The following is a 19,563-nucleotide window of genomic DNA, read 5'->3' on the forward strand; positions in this document are numbered from 1 at the left end:
TTTGGTTTTGTCCCATGGATGTCTATTGTATGTGAAATAGATGCATGTCTGTGACAAAGCCTACCCAAGTACAAATTTTAAACATTTTAAATCCTGTAGGCCAGATTTTTTTCTGCTGCTCCTGGACGCAGCAGGTTGGGGGCTGTTTTGGATTCTACTATTCCTTGATTATGAGGCCAGTTTTGTGCCTACCCCACTAGAATTAAAGACAGCCAATATCCTGACTGCTTATGGCGTTCATTACATATTACTTCAGCTTGTTTATGTTTCTGTACAATTATTGTTCTTTATTCCATTTTCAAGGAGCTAGCTACTGTTGAAAATTATGTTTACTGTAAAACCATATCCTTATCAGTGTATACCTGGCACAAACCTCTACCTTTTGGTTACAGTGTCAAAATAAACAGTTGGAATAACAGGGAGAAACCTACAAGGAATTTATGAAGTCATGTTTTAATCAATATTTTAGCTGCTTTTAATTATGCAATTTTCATGGTGGAATTTAAGGTGGTGCATTTTGCCTAAATGGCCTGGGCTCTTCCTCTTTGAGAAGACTACCTCTCTTCCCAGGCCATACTGCCACAATTGAAATAAGCAGAAGTCACCTCAATTTATGTGAATGCTGGCAATAGGATGTTTTCCATGAGGGGCCATTAGCTTCAAAATCTACTTCGTTATAGCTGTTCCAGGTGCTTTGGTTGATGAAGACTGCTGTTTATTTTTGGTATATGGTGGTTGTGAATTAGCTGCTGATTTTAATTAGATTTTCTTTTCTTTTTTTTATCAAAAATACCTAGAGAAATAGACAACTTTTAAAATGTTTGATATTTTCTTGTTTTAGGTAGAACAATGAGCTATGCTTATAATAGTAAGTGTTAGGTACCTTAACTATAAGAGTCTGATTTCAGTTGTTCAGGCTGAAATTTTCCATGCTTGGTGTTTTCATCAAATCGACTGTGTTTTTCCCCCCAGCAAACAGGTCGCTGTTTCCCAGAACATGATTAGGGAAAAATATGTATTTTTGTCATTTAAAAAAACCATTTGATTAAGAAAGTCTAGCGTCTCCACGGTTTTGGACCAGGCACTGAAATTTAGCAGGGGGGGTTCTCTAGTGTGAAGGGGTGCCTCTCTGCTGTCAGGGGAAAATATGCCCCCATTTTGGCCAAGGCATAAGCCCCTGAAGTCTCTGATATCTGTTTGCATACTCAGTTTGAGGCTTGTTTGAGTGTGGCAGTTAAATTGTCTGAAGATTACATCTGTACTGAGCACGTCTTCATCCCTTTACAGCTTCTATGTGCCAGCCAGACTGAATATGTGTCATCTCCACAGAACTGCTACATCATGGGCTGAGCAAGACTTTCCCTGCATTGTGCAGCTGGGGGCTGTGGTACCAAAGCCCCAGTGCTGAGAGAAGGGGAGACAGCTTCTTCTGTGTTCTTATGTCTGTCATGCTGGAGCCCAGGAAACATGGAGAATGAGGGAGAAACCTGACTTGAATGAGCAGGGTGAGGAACAGAGGGAAAGGTGGGGAGGACATGTAGGTGGACAGGAATTGGTGGGAGAGAGGAGCAGGAGCTCGGGGAAAGGAGGAAGGATAGGAGCATAAAAGAAGGATGGGACAGGTGCTCTGGAAAGAGAGATAGGAACAAAAGAAATGACACTGGTCAGGAGCCAGTGGGGTAGGGATGACAGGAAGCGGTGGGGTCAGAGAGAAGCTGTGTGGAAACAGGGGCAGAGAAGAGTTTATAACTAAGGCTATGTTTTAATCATGGGTATTTTTAGTAAAAGTCATGGACAGGTCATGGGCCGTAAAATATATTCACGGCCTGTGACCTGTCCATGACTTTTACTATATACCCCTGACTAAAACTTGAGAGAGGAGTGGCTTGGGAGGGCAAGCCCTGGGGACGACCCAGGAGGGCGTGGCCCAGGAGGCAGCATGGGTGCTGAAGGGTGGGGAGTTGCAGCCTGAGGGGCCACCAGGAGGTTTGGTGAAGGGCTGGGGAAGGCTCCCTACCCGGCTCGGGGAAGCAGTGACCCCAGCTCCACATGCTGCCTCTGCACTGCCCCAAGCCACCATTCTGTAGCTCCCATTGGCACAGAACCTTATTTATAACAACTGGAAATATTCCCATGCAGAACCTGGAATTGAACCCAGGAATTCTGTCTGTCAGCAAACAGTTGTGAAGCCCACTAGCAAAGCGTGCATATCTTTCCCCTCCAATGGCTGGTCCACATGAAGGATAAGAGCCTACTATTGCTATAAGTCATTCAGTAAGATCTGTGCTGTGGCTCTAAAGATCCCAACCCTGCCAATGATCCATATTTGTATCAATATGGTTACTCATAATGCAGTTTCTCTTTCTCAGGTTTTTTTTAAATGTGGGAAGTTATATAAAACCCCCCACACTGAAAGAATATTAATCTTGAAAAGTGAAGCATCACCTCACTTTATAGTGGTGTTATGAAAATAAATTCATTAAAGTTTATGAAGCACACATATATTGCAGTCAGAGCACCACAGAAAAGCCTGAGAGAAAATTAATAATATCGTATTCAGTGTAATGTTTGGATGATGTGCAGTAAATAAGGCCTGGGGCCACACAATGAATGATGAAGATAAAAAGAAATATTGAATAGATTCCCCTTCAAAGAATGCTGTCCAACTTGTGCACTGAAGGAGCCTAGAGTCCTGTGGAAAAAACAGTATGGGTCATGTAGTTAAAGACTGTCTCATAATGCATATGCACAAGCGGAGCAAATTAAGGTTGCGTTCTAGCATATCTAGACTTCTGAGTTGTTGACTTTATAACTTTAAAGTTGTTTAAATATTAGTTTTTTGGATGTAAAAATATAAATAAATTCATAACATAAATATGAGTGGGGACATCTTAAATTTTGAAAAGCCACTATTCTGGTATAATGACTAGCCACCACTGATTTCCTATCTTCTGTTCTGCTTCTTTTTTCATTTGAACTTTAAGAAATCCACAGTAGTAGGCTATTGATATCTTAAATTTGCAGAAGCCACTACATATGTACAGACTGTTAAAATGTGAACCAAAGAGCACAAATTTTTATAACTTGCTTGATACATACAGTTCTTCAGTATTATGCTCAGTTCTTCTGTCCTGACACTAAACTTTCTTCTTTCCAGGGAAAATCCACAGATCCATTAATGTGGGTCTTACTCTAGCTTGAAGCTTCTTTGGGGCAGTAACCAGACCTGTCAATCAAGCAGGCTGAGTATGACCATATCCCTGATGACTCAGCCAGCTAGGCAGTTTGAACTGCCTCCAGCAACTGCAGGAAGCCTTACCAGACCTGCTGCTCAGAGCAGCAAGAAAACAAAACAAACAAAGAATTGTAAGTGTTACTGGGCTGTTATTTAGCCTCCAGTGGCCTCTGCAGTAGAATTGCTGGAAACACCCTTCTGATACTGTGGTCACTGCTGCAGCATCTTCCAGCACAGCACGTTTGGGCAGACCTTTCTGGCAGAACAACTCTCAGGCACTCAGAGGAACAGAGAATTTGGCAGAAAGGGACACACAAATGCCTGGGCTATCTGACCCCTGCTTGTGCTGCAATTAGCCATGTCACAGCTGCCAGGCTAATGGTACCCGGCTCACTGAAGGTCAACCATGCCCCACATGGCCAGCCCTGGAGGACTGACAGGGAGAGCAGCCCAGGCATGGAGGAATAAGCGGGTGGGAAAGGGCCTCTGGGACCACCACTTTTTCTTGACTAATTAACTTTGCCTGCTCTAACAAGGGGTGAGTCAGCCCTTATGGAAGCTTGCCTTGGGATTCAGTAACACAAAATGGCTTGCACCATGCAGCTCTTATGTAGAACTGCTGGCTCACTGAGGGCTCCAGTGAGACCAAAGGCCTCACCAAGTGGCTCTTATGTAGCACTGCCTGACTCACTAAGAGAATCAAAGTGTGGTACCCATGCAATTGTGTAACACTGCCCAGTTCACTACAGGATGCCATGAGACAAAACGTTTGCCATGTGACCGACCCAGTTTTTTTGAGGAGTAATTTAAACCATTCTCATGAATATTATGGAGACTGTTTGTTCCTCCAGATAAGCTCTTGATAAAGAAAATGTGGGAGGAAGTGGCAAAGAAGGCGAGTTAGTTGATCCACAAATAAATTTGTGATGATTTATACTCCCAAAGTTGATGCAATTCCCACATGAAAGAAATAGAAATTATTTATTTAAAAGAAAAATATAATAATAATAATAATAATAATAATAATAATAAAACCCAAAGCCATCTCAAGTCGTTCCTACGTCTGCAGCTCCATGTTTTGTATTAGAACCATGCATACGTGGTCAGACTACCTATTGCCCACTCGGTCATTAAGATCAGAAGATCCTTCAGGCAAGCAGCCTTAGCAGAAGAAGTCTTGGGAGACTGCCATCCTACAGTCTGAGATTTACAGTAAGAGCAACAAACTACACTATGTATCACAGTACCAACTCTGTGTTATGGACCAGGATGTAGGCAGTCTGGCCTGGTAGTCAAAGCAGGAGTCAGGGCTAGTGGGAAAAGGAGGAGTCCAGGTTGGGGAACGAAGTTAAGTGTCAGCACCAGAGTCAACTGCCAATTACCAGAGTCAGGGGTCAAGCCAGAGTCAGAACCAGGAATCAGAGTTGAGAGTCAGAGCCGAGATCAGATATCAAACACCAGAGCTAAGGGTCAAGTCAGAGTGAGTGTCAGAAGTTGGAGCCCTGGGCTGGAGCCAGGACTGGTAACTGATGGTTGAAGGCCAGATATAAGGGCAGGAACCAGAAGAGAGGCAAGGATTGAGCAGGAGCATGGTGGGAACAAGAGTGAAGGCAGAGATGAGGCAGGAGTGGAGCAAGAGTCAGGAGCAGAGTTGGGTATAGGTAAAAGAAGAGTCCAATACAGACATAACAGAAAATCACCTTGTTGCTCACACAAATTTCCTGTACCTCCTTCTGGTTTAAATATTATGGCTGGACCAATTGGTGGAACTGGATGACCCTCCAACCAAGGCTCCTGTGAGTGGTACCTTGGTTGAGGCTGTAGTCCTACTACTTCTCAGCCCATCAGGGTCTAGCAGACACTGGGTAGAGGCCAGGATGTGACAGCTATCTGGAGACTCTCGGGCCTGGGTTCAAGACCTGGGACATCACACTCTTTCTGAACCCATGAAAATCTAACCTCTAGGCAAATTAGGTACTGAGTATTCCACAGGCAGGCATTTTGGTAACTGTAAATGGAACTGCTGTGGAAACCTCATTAAATAATAAATATTTTTTAAAATCGTGATAATCTAAGGAGCCCTGGAAGCTCAAAAGAAAACACATACCCGACATTATGATCTAGATAAGACTTATAGGAGGGATGTCCAGCTAGTTGATTGAACAAAGTGGTACTGCAGGAAAACCCATTGCATTTTTCAAGTAAGCATGACTAAAGGCTGATCCTGTATGAAGTCGTTTCCCTAATAGAAGGCAAGTGGCAGAAAATCTGAAGTGCTGAATCAGTGTTGCATCAGAAAAATGAATCTTAGGCAGAGATAACTAGTCTGTCTTAAACCTTAGAATTAAAAGCAACTTCAAACCAAGCTTAACATCCCCCTCTATGAAGATTGCAATATATTGTCTGTTTTACAATGGGGTAAATAAGCTTCCAGTGAACCAGAAGTCTTACACTTCTACTTCATCTTCTTCCTAGCACCAATATTCCAAAGACAAAGGAAGGCTCAACTGGAAGTGCTTGAATGGATGTTCCCCGAAAGCCACATTTCAAATGGAGATCCTATGTTCCACCATAGCATCAATTTCCATCATTAATTGGTCTGAAGAAAACTTATCTACCCATCAGTATGAGATCCACCCAGAAGAAATATCAGCATCACACACAATAGATGTTACCAATATACCTCTGTACTCTTTGGGCAACTTCTAAGGGTTTTGTCTTCAAGAAGAAAATGGTTCCAGTGTACATATGCTGAAATGACTTGCTAATCAGAGCAATGTTCCCGGGAAAGGCCCACAAAACAGCCCCCACACAATCCAGATGATTTTCTGCAACATCATGTTTTTGTTAATATCACCAAAGTCCAAATATTACCAAAATCCAAATTCTTGGAATTGTCATAGATACCAACCTCCATAGGAGTTTGTTTCTATCAGAGGAAAGAATTCAGAAGCTATTGGTCAAAAGGCACAATATTGTTCATTCTCCAGTCACATCTGTCAAGGCTCTGATGTCTTGGATAAAATTGAAGTTCTCTAGGAACAACTTACTGTTGTGAGTGAGAGACTACATATTTTTTCCTCTCATAATTTTCTTAATTTCCTGACCTTGTAGGACACATCATTCCTGTCCTCCCTTGTCCCATTGGTAGGGGGTACTTGGAAGGCCACCGTATGTTGCAGTCAGAGATGATTGGTGGAGATGACCTATGCCAGCTTCAAGAGCAGGGAAAATCATTCAGGGACCAATTTAATCCAAGGATAATGGAAGAACAGTCCTCCAACATGATATCAGTTAGATCAAGATCAGAGTAATTAGGCTGTAAGAGCTAGAACTCCAGTCCTGATCAGCCAAGATGCATCAGTGATGTCTTACAACACTCCAGTAATGGCATTCATCAACAAGAAGGAGGTACCAGATCTTCAATCTGTATGTGAGTTTCTCATCTTCTCTGTTCCTGGGCATGTATTTTTTAAAAATCTGTGTATTCAAGCATACCTAAAGAGAATATAAATATCATAGCAGCTGGTTAAGAGAGCAAAGGAAAAAAATCCAGGAGTGTGGAGTCCACAGCCTATGGTCTTCGAGTGGAGTGTCGGCTGTGGGTTACTTGCCTATGTGCATCCAGAACCCAGCAAAGAAACTGAATTCTGCTTCCAAATGAAGAAATGAATAGGCCATATCTACAGTCATATACCTTCTTCCGTGCCAAAAGCATGACTGACTTTTTTCTAGTTACAGCTTTCTCCAGGATGATGACACCACCACCAACAAAAAAGAAGTGAGCTGGGGTGGTTCAGTGTTATCAAGGGAAGTCCTGGGTTTCCTGTCAAATTCTGATGAGAAGCACCACTTGGTTATGTCTCCTCTACAAAAGGGATTGGTTCCCAAGGACAAAATTCTGCACCCAACTCCAGAAAATTAAATCTAACTGCACACTATGTGAGAAGTATCATTAACATGGGATATGTTTGCCAAAAGTTGGGAATGGGTGACAGGATGGATCACTTCATGATCACCCTTTCAGTTCATTCCCTCTGGAGCACCTGGCATTGGTGACTGTTGGAAGACAGGATATTGGGCTAGATGAATCTTTGGTCTGATCCAGTATGGCCATTCTTATGTTCTTATTAAGATATGTTTTGTTTTTTTGAAATCACCAGCCCCATTCTGCTTCCTGGCCTCCGCCCAGGGGAGGCTCCAGGCCCAAGCACGCCAAGCGCGTGCTTGGGGTGGCAAGCCATGGGGGGCACTCTGCTGGCACCTCGGGGGCAGCAGGCAGGGTGCCTTTGGCAGCTTGCCTGCAGGAGGTCCGCTGGTCCCACAGCTTTTGGACTGCCCACAGGCATGCCTAGAAATGCCTAGAGCCACCGCTGCCTCCACCACCAAGCTGGTGAGCAGTTCTAAGAAAAGGCAGAAGACTTGAATTGTCCAACCCTGTTACCCAGGTTTTCAGAACTCCCAACAGGGGCAACTTAAATATTTCACTGCAGGCGATGTAAGGACTAAATTACCAGGAACACAGCACTTCTGTCTGATAAGATTCATGCAGGTAAGCATGCTCTATATAAAACTGTAATTTATTCAATTTAAGCACACACAAACATAAACAACAGGTTTAGAACATCCCAGATATTTACCTAATGTCTGGAATGGTATTGAGTAATTAACAGCAGGTTCACAGTGGCCACTTGCTCACCCACTGGAGAAAGGGTGTCAGGAAAAACACCACTCACGATGGCTTCAGAGGACAGCTCCAAAGTACATCCTATTAGCTAATCTTCTAAAAAACACATAGGTCATAATGACTCTACTATATCATCACTTTTCTAACTTTCAAAAAACTTTTAATATCAGAGACCTCTAGACTCAAGGCTGTCCACCCACCAAGGTTTTCAGTCTGTTGCTTACTTGTTTGTCCCCTCCTCCCATTCTGATTAGCAGAAACTGTAGCTAGTTTTGACTTTGCTTCTGAAACCCTGTCTCTAAATTAACCCTTAACTATGTGGTGTTCTATTTCATTACTTCACGGTTACTGAATGCACATAATATGGTTGGCAATTAGCTTGATCACATTCTGGGGTATACACATCCCTCAAATCCAGGGCAACAACTCCATTGCTTCTCTCCTCCAACCACAGATTGCCAACTACATGCTACTGAGAAAGGAGAAGAGAAGAGCAAAACCAAGATGATGAAGTGGTGGCATGGGGTGAGGTGGGAAGACTGAAGTAATGGGATCAGGGAGAGGGAAAGGAACTGTGTGAGAGAAGGAACTGGAAGATAAAAAAGGAAGGGGGAAGACCTGGAAGAAATAGAGACCTGGGAGAGGGACTGAAGAAGCTGGCAGCTTCAATGAAGCAAAGAACAAGAGTAAGAGAGTAAAAGGAAAGGAGGAGAGGACCAGGATAAAGACCATGAGGAGACAAAATAATAAAAGATGGAAAGAACAATCACAAAAGTACACGAAAAAGAAAAAAAGGACAATGAAGCCAAAATACACAAAGCAGGTAGAGGAAGAGAGAATAGTCAGACACAGGGATGCTATTGCCCTGGGGGGGCCCAGGCATGCATCCATCACAAATAGTGGTCTCACAACCTCGAAGGTTGGGAACCACTGCTCTACACAGATACCGTGATCCGTGTATGGGAAATATATGCACTCAGTAGGCTATTTGTCTTATTGAGAATTTTGTCTTTCAATATATCTTACTGTGTTTGGTTTTTAAAAAGGCCAGCATCTGCACAACCCCAGCACAATTAAGAATAAGGTATTCTATATATCTTGTGGCCACTGAGGTGATGGACAAAGTTGTTTCAGAATTTCTAATTGTTCTCTGTGTGACATCAAAAGGGCAGAGGTAGGGTGTTCGAGTGACTTTAGCTGAGTAACTGCATACTTTCCAAGCTTCAAGCATTTGGGAATTGTTTAAAGTGAAAAATTAATCATGAATTTCTAAAATGTATAGATTTTTTTGAGAAAATGAATGTTGCCTTACAGGAATTTTGGCTTAACCTTAAACATAGCTGAACTAAATGTTTTGCCTGGGAATTTCTACTTTTTTTTTTAAATCCATCGACTAACCTGACACCATCCCTCTTCTCTTTTCTGCTGTGAGGCACAAGAGCTAAGCAGGTGAGTGACTTCTTTCTTCCTCCTCTTTCGGAGTTCCTGAGCTAGGTAAGAGCAGATCTTTATTCCTGACATGCACCTGGACTCTGTATTAGTGAAACTTCCTCAGGAAGATCTCAGAACAGTCCTCCCTCTCTGCATCATTCTCTCAGCTGAGCTCCTAAGATGGGGGACATATGGGCAGGACTACTGGCAGGTCTGTTAATACAAATGTTAGGTTATTTAATTCCATAAATAGGGACAAAGTGAATGATCACAACTCACTAATTTTTAAAATGTAATTTATTGATATGCTGGAAGGTGTTAGTGTTTACTCTCAAGTATGTCTTTGATCTGTAGGCAATCACAGACCTTGTTAAACTTGATGCCCAGGCTAGCCACCCTTCAATCAGCCTGTTAGGAGAAGCAGTTAAGCTGCAGGCAATGGAAACTACCATCCAAGGTACTAGGCCACATGAAAAGCCATTTAGCAGCTAAGACATGTGAGGCAAGTGGTTTTCATGGGTATTGATTAACAAAACACAGGAGTTGGGGCATTAATAGTTACAGATGATATATTTGTAAGAAAGCAACCAGAAAAAGGTGAGAAGAAAGCTGGAAAAGCAGTTGTGAACATGGCTCTGGGAAGAAGCGTAGACAGAGTTCCTTGGGGCACAAGATGGACTGGAAAGGCAGGTTTTGAAATTGTGAGCAAAAAATTGCTGCTTGTTATTTGTTCCTACTGTGTTTATTTGTACATTCTTTGAAAATAAACAGGACTGAACTGTCATAAACAGATAGCTAAGGTTTAATGTCTCTTTCACCTGAAGCACCTGACCAGAGGACCAATCAGGAAACCGGATTTTTTTCAACTTTGGGTGGAGGGAATTTTGTGTCTGAGTCTTTTGTCTGTCTGCCTGCTTTCTCTGAGCTTTGGAGAAGTAGTTTCTGCTTTCTAATCTTCTGTTTCTAAGTGTAAGGACAAAGAGATCAGATAGTAAGTTATATGGTTTCTTTTCTTTGGTATTTGCATGTATATAAATGCTGGAGTGCTTTGATTTGTATTCTTTTTGAATAAGGCTGTTTATTCAATATTCTTTTAAGAAATTGACCCTGTATTTGTTACCTTAATACAGAGAGACCATTTGTATGTAATTTTCTTTCTTTTATATAAAGCTTTCTTTTAAGACCTGTTGGAGTTTTCTTTTCTGGGAAATTTCAGGGAAATTGAGTCTGTACTCACCAGGGAATTGGTGGGAGGAAGAAATCAGGGGGAGATCTGTGTGTGTTGGATTTGCTAGCCTGATTTTGCATTCCCTCTGGGTAAAGAGGAAAGTGCTTTTGTTTCCAGGACTGGGAATGGAGAGGGGGAGTCACTCTGTTTGGATTCACAGAGCTTGTGTCTGTGTATCTCTCCAGGAGCACCTGGAGGGGGGGAAGGGAAAAAGGATTATTTCCCTTTGTTGTGAGACTCAAGGGATTTGGGTCTTGGGGTCCCCAGGGAAGGTTTTTCAGGGGGACCAGAGTGCCCCAAAACACTCTAATTTTTTGTGTGGTGGCAGCAAGTACCAGGTCCAAGCTGGTAACTAAGCTTGGAGGTTTTCATGCTAACCCCCATATTTTGGACGCTAAGGTCCAAATCTGGGACTAAGGTTTGACATGAACAAAAAAAATACTTGACCCTCATCATTAATTTCTCCTAATGGAAACAATTCACTAAGGCACCAAATATTGACTAAGCACTTGGGTCAAGGAGCAATATATTTTATTATTTATTTAGTTAAGATATCAGTTCATTGGTATATTTTTGATATTTTCTATCTATATAAAACAATTAATCATGGCTCTAATTTTAACTCACTTTCCCATATCAAAGCAGCTTGCTTTGATAATACTTTCAGGGTAGTTCTAGAGGCAAGTGGAATCAAGTGGGGGAGTTTAAGGTATATTGTGAGGGGAAAGAACCTGACAAGACTGAGAGGTTGTGGGGAAGGGGAAGGGAGGAAGGGAGAGTGAGATCATGGGAGATTGGTAGTTGTTTGGACAGGTGGAAGGGTTAGAAAAGGTCAACAAATGAGGAACCTCAGTTCTTTGAGGGACTGCACATCTCCATTCCGCTGTAGGTGTTTGTTTATTCCAGTGCACAGTTTATTGGAGAGATTTTCCCTTACTGGTTCCCGTAGGGGCCGCATGAGCACCCTCTGCTGTTTCACACACAGGCATACAGGGCTGAGGGGCCCTGACCTCCCTCAGTTCCTACTGCCCATGACAGTTGTTGGACCTCCCTCTCCTTTCTTATGCTTTCTTATGCAAGTCTTTGGTCAGGTGTGTAAATCATATCCACTGTAGTTCTGTATAGTTAGCATAGTTTAGTAGTTAGTTAGCATTAAAAAAATAAGTTTTTGTTATTCGTGGAGCTCTCTCATCCAATTTGAGCAACTGATTTAAACAAATCAATCCACTTGTAAACATTTCCTTTTTTATGCACTTCCATTAAGGAAAAACTGTCCTAGTGGGAAAATGGAAGCAGTACCATTGAGTTTTTGTCTAGCTTGAGGCAATGTCAATGTAAATGATAAAACTATATTTTTAATCCTCAGAATTTGAGAATGTTACAAAGCACATTCTGAAGTACATTTATTAATGACTGATAACCACTTTGAAATGTTTTGTTAAATTTCATTTTTTTCTTTCAGTGTCTATTCTGTAAACAAGTGCTGAAATTGTTAAACATCAGTGCAAAAATGTAAGCCCCATAAACCATATTTAGCCATCCTAGGGGCTTGATCCTGTAAAGTGCTGAGGACTCTGGCCTTATTTAGATAAGCACTTGAGCCTCTGCTTTACTTTAAACACACAAATAGTTCCCAGGAAGGTAATAGGACTACTCGCATACTTGTAGTCAAGCATGCACATAAATCCTGTGCAGTATTGGGCCAGAATGCCCAGCACCTTACATGACTGAACCTCCTAACATGTCATACAGCAGCTGTAACCCAGCTTGTCAGCAACTGTTGTTGTCTTCACAGACATATCTTCACAGAGCTTCCTCTCTGATACTGCTCTCAATCAGAAAGTGAGAACAAGATTAAAAAACAGAAATTTATTGTGAAAATTAACAGTTTAAAAAACAGGCTGGACCAGGAAATAATTATAAATTGCTTAAAAGATCTGTGAAGTTTAGGGTAGGATTAGTCTATACAACTGAAACAATTATACTCTAAATATCTTGCCTTTGTCACTTGGTATCTTTAACCATAACGTTATTTTAACATATGTTTTTATATAAAATATCTGGGGGTTGGGGTTTTTTTGGTTTTTTTTTTGTTAGTGTCTGAAATTATAGTTTACTGCCAAATCCAGATTACACTTTTCTTGCTCTTTCCATTATTTGTCACTTTTAATATCTTTGGTGATTTTTGAAATATTTGGTGCTGGAACATTCTGCTGTAAATATGACCTGTCATTCCAACAAATGGACTGATTGAATCTGTCACACTAGTGGGATTTATAGTAAATTCACTGCAGCACAAGTGAAACCATCAGAAGTTTTATTGGCTAGAATGGCTGAACGTAAGAGTCATCTGATTTCATCAAAATACTGGCATCCCATTGTCCATTTAAGTGACTGTACCAAAATTAAAAAATACCTTTGTTTTTAATAGCCATTTGTCAATAATCTGCAGAGTATAGTCATTTAGAATCAACAAACTTTCCTATTCATCCATGTTTAATATCATTCAGATAAAGTAAAAATGTTTCCTTTTTACAAAATGTGCACATTTTAGTTGCACAGTTAAAATATTTCAATACAAATGCTTTTAAAATATATTTATCAAATATTTACTGGACAAAGTAAAAATTAAATTATGTTCCAAGAAATCTCAAATTACTTATTGATTGTGTTGTTTCCTCTTAAATCTCTATGATTTAGAAAATAAGATATCTAGTATTGAATCAAGGAAACTAGCAATGAAAGCTGTTAGATATGAGTGGAGCAAACTGGTAAATTATGCAAGGATTTAGTAATTTGTCAAATAACCCATTTATGGCAGTCTCTGAGTTAAGACATTTTGAAGACTTGTTCCTTTAAAGATGCTGCCCAAAGAATTTTTCCAGTGTGGATGCATAGGTGGTGCTTATCTTAAATATATTTAAAATGACTGATTGTTTTGTAGAGATTTCTTGTTTTTATATATTTTACTTGCATTTAGGTGGTTGCTACAGGTTTGTTGATTCTGGATTTGCTCTCTGTGAAGGTATTCGTGTTTCATCACTTATTATGCTTTGTTAAGCCTAACGGTTAACTTTGTTACTGTACCTATCTGAATACAAAATTGTGATAAAAATCATTTTAATAGTCCTGTAAAGCAGACCACATAAACCAAGAACATTTATTTTCATTGAAGACACGGGCTAATTTTTTATTGAGAGAGATATTAAACATTGATACATCCAACCTCTGATTGAACCTTCAGAGCTGTCACATATAGGGGCAGTTGAAGATTTATTACGCAATATAAAATTAGGTGTATACAGTAAACCTGATAGTGAATGACCTTTGCAGACTGGAGATTGCCACAGAGAATAATTCCTTTTGTTGCACAATAGGAAGGGGTTTGAAGACCATATTTAATGACATTCAACAATGAGTGATGGAAATTGCAAATTAAAAATGAAAAAATACTTTTCAACAAAGTCTGAAATTATATTCTGCAAGGAAAACAGATATTCTATCACTATTATTCTTCACATTGTAGAAAATCTCAAACAATACTGTTTAGACATATGTCTTTTGGCAACATTTTATTTGTATAATGTAGAATGAAATACTGCTAAACTACAAGATAATGATTCTGACCAATGCAACTATTTCAGACATACTAGAATAAGCTATGAAAGGTGCTTGTAAAGGCTGACTATGAAAACCTTTCTTTGGTACATAAGAGTTATAAATTAACAGGGGAATAATATACTATGGTAAAAGTAAATATGTATTCAATAGTAAGGAACTCTATAGAGTGACAGAAAGGTTAACTTCATTGTACTGTACTGAAGTGGTTGCTTATTGTCATACCTGTCTTTTCTGTTGATTTAAATACACAGCTGGACTACCTAAGATGATTGTTCAGCAGCATGGGCAGTCGTCAGTGGACAATCAAAATGTGCCTACTGCAGAAGAAGGCCGCTGGCATGATGCCTTTGTGACTCTAAACTCTGATTTCACAGAAGTTGAAAAGGAGTACCTTGAAGCTTTAATGCAGCTCAACCACAAAGTGGAAGTAACAAAAGATCGGAACACTGGACTATCAAAAGCAACATCCAAGGCATTTTTAAAATGATACTGTACATTTAACCTAAATAAAACCTGATTTTATTTATTTTTAACTGTAAGAAAATCCCTTCAAGTAAAAAAAGGAGATTTATAAAAGTTGGAAAACCAGTATTTAAAAAAAAGCCCAAAATGTCATGGTCAGTCCACCACAAACCATAGAATGAAAAAGCCTTATACCTTAACACCATGCATTAATTTGAATGAAAATATGGCACTGTGTGGCTTTCATTTATATATTGCATAAAACTGTTCTCTCTTAGACATTTAAAAAGATCTTGCCTGTTTTGTGAAGGCAAGAAGAAAAATTAGAAAGTAAAAAGACAAATGTTGAAAGAATGCCTGATACACATTCTTTTCTCTATAAAATGAAACAGATTTTTTCCCCCCAAATAGGTATATATTAATGTTTATAATCATCTGTGTCTTATGTAGTATGTTTGGCCTAACCTATAAGTTAAGCATTATTTAGACACAGCACAATTAATATTGTTATTTAAAAACAATAAGTTGTTACTGTCTTACAGAAGATACCTTGTCCAATTTCATAATGAGCCAGGATAAGTGAAGAGCTCAGGATGGGGGTTGGAATGGAAGTGTTTGTCACCTAGGTTGTCAGTTTTTAATTCAGCCCATTTGTGTGGTGACCAAAACATTTTGCTATTGAGTGGCTCTTTATGTAGTAGCAAAGGCGGGCAGAGAGGCTCCAAGATTACTTACCAATTTCTAGGCAGACATACTGTGTGAGATGCTACAAAAACAATAGAGATGAATTAAGTTATACACATAATGCAATACTCTCAAATTCTCAGCTGTTGTAAATTGGTATAACTTCTTTGAAGTCAATTTATACTAGCTGATGATTGTAGTCAGTGTATCTACCCTTTTTTATGGGGACATGTATATTTTATTTATTTTTTAAAAAAATAGTTGAAACACTTATGATCCAGTGTTCCATGACCCCAAAATCAAGGGGTGCCTTCTTGGATCCTAAAGAGGTTCTGGATACACGTTTACATTAATTCAATGTCTGGACTAAACCCTGATGCAAATTAAACGACATTGTAAGCAACAGCATTTATTACTATTAATATTACTATATTAGAATTAATTTATACTAATCATACTGAATTTTCCTTATGGATTGGTCTAAGGAGCTGTGAATGGAGAAATCTTTGGCAAATGTCTTTTTGAAATATATGCACAATTCCCATGTTTTTAGAGTAGTCCATCATATTTGTTTGTATTTGGTTCACCCAAAAGATTTAAAGAGCCCATGTAGCTTCGCAGTCCATGGTAATACTGTCACATAGACCAGGGTTATAAGAAAAACTTGAAGTAGGAGCACAAAAGGTTTCTTAGCTGCCTTTTCAGTAAGAGCTTACAGTCCTGCTTGTCTTCATCCCCCTCTACCCCACCCTTGTCCCAGATTGTGTTCTGTTCCTTCCATTGCTTACTTTTGAGTCATCTTTTAATAACTAGCTGCAAATGGTGACAACATTGGAAAAAAGTCCCTTTGAAATGCGTGATGCACTATCCCTCAGACATACTGATCTTTTAGTCACGGTATGAATTGTACATTATGTGTCAAATACTACATGTCTGATTATTTTGACCGACTGTTAAGTAATTCATAAATAATATTTTTCTCCTATGTGTTGGTTAAAGGGGTGGCGCATGGCTTTTTTGGTTTGACTTCATGGGGTATACCAGGGATTGGCAACCTTTGGCATGCAGGCTGTCAGAGAAATCCACTGACGGGACGGGATGGTTTGTTTACCTGCAGTGTCCTCAGGTTCAGCCAATCGCAGCTCCCACTGGCAACGGTTCACCGTTCCAGGCCAGTGGGGGCTGTGGGAAGCGATGTGGGCCGAGGGATGTGCTGGCCATGCGTTTTATACGCACAGAGAACTATGCACAAACTCATGTAGTTTGATTCTAATATCTTTGTGCTGCTCCTTGTCTATGTATGTAAACTTCTACTTGCTCATGCTAATTATTGCTTTAATACAGTTATTGGTGATGATAATCTGTTTGTTTCCATTTGTCTCCAAATTAATCCTCTTGTTTTAGTATTTATAGTAGTAATTGAGCATGTAATCCATGAATGCAGAAAGAAGCTAGAAGATAGCACTCACTTAGCTTTTCTCAAAAGCCAGCTGTCTAGCTTTTGGGCCATGACACGCCTTGCTGTCTGGCAGGGAGAGTCTTATTCAACTCCTCTTTTAGGCAGTCAGAGTTATATTAAAATATTGCTTTTTGGTTCATGGTCCAATGTTTCCAGTCTGCTAAAGTTCACTTTGTTTTCCTGTATGGTGATTCCATGACTCCATAATCTTTTTACATTTGAAATCTCCAAAGGGGGATCAGCAATTGAACCAAGTTATCTTACAGTGTCATTAGTCACATACTTGAGTTACTGCTGGAATACCTGAGTGGCACAGGCTGTGGTTGTTTTTGAGACTTTCTTTTGTAAGTGTGATTGTGATTGTAATATGTGCTCATATACCACGATGTTGGTTGGCAACTAAAGCCTTTGCTGTTATAAGGTGTAAAACACTCTCTGTCACTTGTGAAACCGTTCTCATTCAATGCTTCTCCACTTTTAGAAGACATCTCAAATCCGTAAGTCAATCTTCTCCCACCCTACTCTTGAGAAGTAATTACAGGACACCATTACAGTTGTCTTACTGGAAGAGGCAAAATATCAGTCAGTCATGTATACGTTCCAGCATGCAAACTTTCTTTACAGTTTTTTCCTTCCTCATCAACAAGCAGAGTGCAGCTCAAGCCTCATTTCTCAACTTTCACATTGTTTTTTTCCTAACTTCAGTTTTTAATTCCTGCTCATAGAGGGGAAAAAAGAATTCCAGTTACAATAGAATAAGAATGGGTGAAGGAAAATGTCGGAGCAAAAGAGTAATAAGAAAAATCCTATGCTGCAGAGACCTCACAATTTACAGCTAAAGGGGTCTCCAGATAGACAAAAGAGAATCCTAAACGGATTCAGCAGGAAAATTTTATCCTCTCTACCAAAACTTCTTCTGAATGGCTGATAATCAAACCAGTTCTTTCAGGGACAGAGCACTGTTTGGGATTTAGCTCCATCTTTCAGCTACTTTGTGTGGCCTTTTTAACCTCACAACCTGCCTGTCCACCATCGTAAGAGCTTCTTGTGCAGTCTGTAGGCCCCTCTGAAGTCTGTGGATTTAAATGACAAGAGCCTAATGCTTGATGCCACAGACACCAATGTAAAGCCTGATGTACTGGTCTCTTAATATATTTTCACATGTTCTGTGCTTCCCCTACTTGGGCATCTATGTATCAGGTACAATGTTTGCCTTTTCCTTGCCAATTCTGAGTTTCTCTACCATCTGGAAGAGAATTGCTTTCTCTGTTATGGTGGAGCATGGCTCCAGTAGGGCTTCCCTCCATTCGTTAAATTGCTACTATCTGACTGTGAAAGGAACTTGAAATGGGGACCACTTTTCTCTTTCCCAGCACAACTCTCTCCAGCTAATGTGGGCAACAGAATCTCTCTGGCTCTGCTTCTGACCTGAAGCTTGGAGAAATGACCATGGAGAAGTATAAAAATATTGCTCAGACATGCAGGAGTGAAATCAGGAAGGCCAAATCACACTTGGAGTTGCAGCTAGCAAGAGATGTTAAGAGTAACAAGAAGTGTTTCTACAGGTATGTTAGCAACAAGAAGGTGGTCAAGGAAAGTGTGGGCCCCTTACTGAATGAGGGAGGCAACCTACTGACAGAGGATGTGGAAAAAGCTAACGTACTCAATGGTTTTTTTGCCTTTGTCTTCACTAACAAGGTCAGCTCTCAGACTGCTGCACTGGGCAGCACAGCATGGGGAGGAGGTGACCAGCTCTCTGTGGAGAAAGAAGTGGTTCAGGAGTATTTAGAAAAGCTGGCTGAGCACAGGTCCAAGGGGCTGGATGCACTACATCTGAGGGTGCTAAAGGAGTTGGTGGATGTGATTACAGAGCCATTGGCCATTATCTTTGAAAACTCATGGCGACTGGGGGAGGTCCCGGATGACTGGAAAAAAGCTAATGTAGTTCCCATCTTTAAAAAAGAGAAGAAGGAGGATCCGGGGAACTACAGGCCAGTCAGCCTCAGCTCAGTCCCTGGAAAAATCATGGACCAGGTCCTCAAGAAATCAATTGTGACGCACTTAGAGGAGAGGAAAGTGATCAGGAACAGTCAGCATGGATTCACCAAGCGCAAGTCATGCCTGACTAACCTAATTGCCTTCTATGGTGAGATAACTGGCTCTGTGGATGAGGGGAAGCAGTGGATGTGTTATTCCTTGACTTTAGCAAAGCTTTTAATATGGTCTCCCACGGTATTCTTGCCAGCAAGTTAAAGAAGTATGGGCTGGATGAATGGACTATAAGGTAGATAGAAAGCTGGCTAGATCGTCGGGCTCAGTGGTTAATGATCAATGGCTCCATGTCTAGTTGGCAGCTGGTATCAAGCGGAGTGCCCCAAGGGTTAGTCCTGGGGGCGGCTTTGTTCAATTTCTTCCCTTAATGATCTAGAGGATGGTGTGGACTGAACCCTCAGCAAGTTTGCAGATGAGACATCAAGGTTCAGAGAAGAGCAACTAAATGATTAGGGGTTTGGAATGGGTCCCATTGGAGGACAGGTTATAGATGCTAGGACTTTTCAGCTTGGAAAAGAGGAGACTAAGGCAGGATATGATGGAGGTATATAAAATCACGAGTGATGTGGAGAGAGTGAATAAAGAAAAGTTATTAACTTGTTCCTATAATATAAGAACTAGGGGCCACCAAATGAAATTAATGGACAGCAGGTTTAAAACAAATAAAAGGAAGTTCTTCTTCACACAGCGCACAGTCAACTTGT

The sequence above is a fragment of the Gopherus evgoodei genome, chromosome 2 (genome assembly GCF_007399415.2).
Source record: "Gopherus evgoodei ecotype Sinaloan lineage chromosome 2, rGopEvg1_v1.p, whole genome shotgun sequence".
In the NCBI taxonomy this organism is placed as follows: Eukaryota; Metazoa; Chordata; order Testudines; family Testudinidae; genus Gopherus; species Gopherus evgoodei.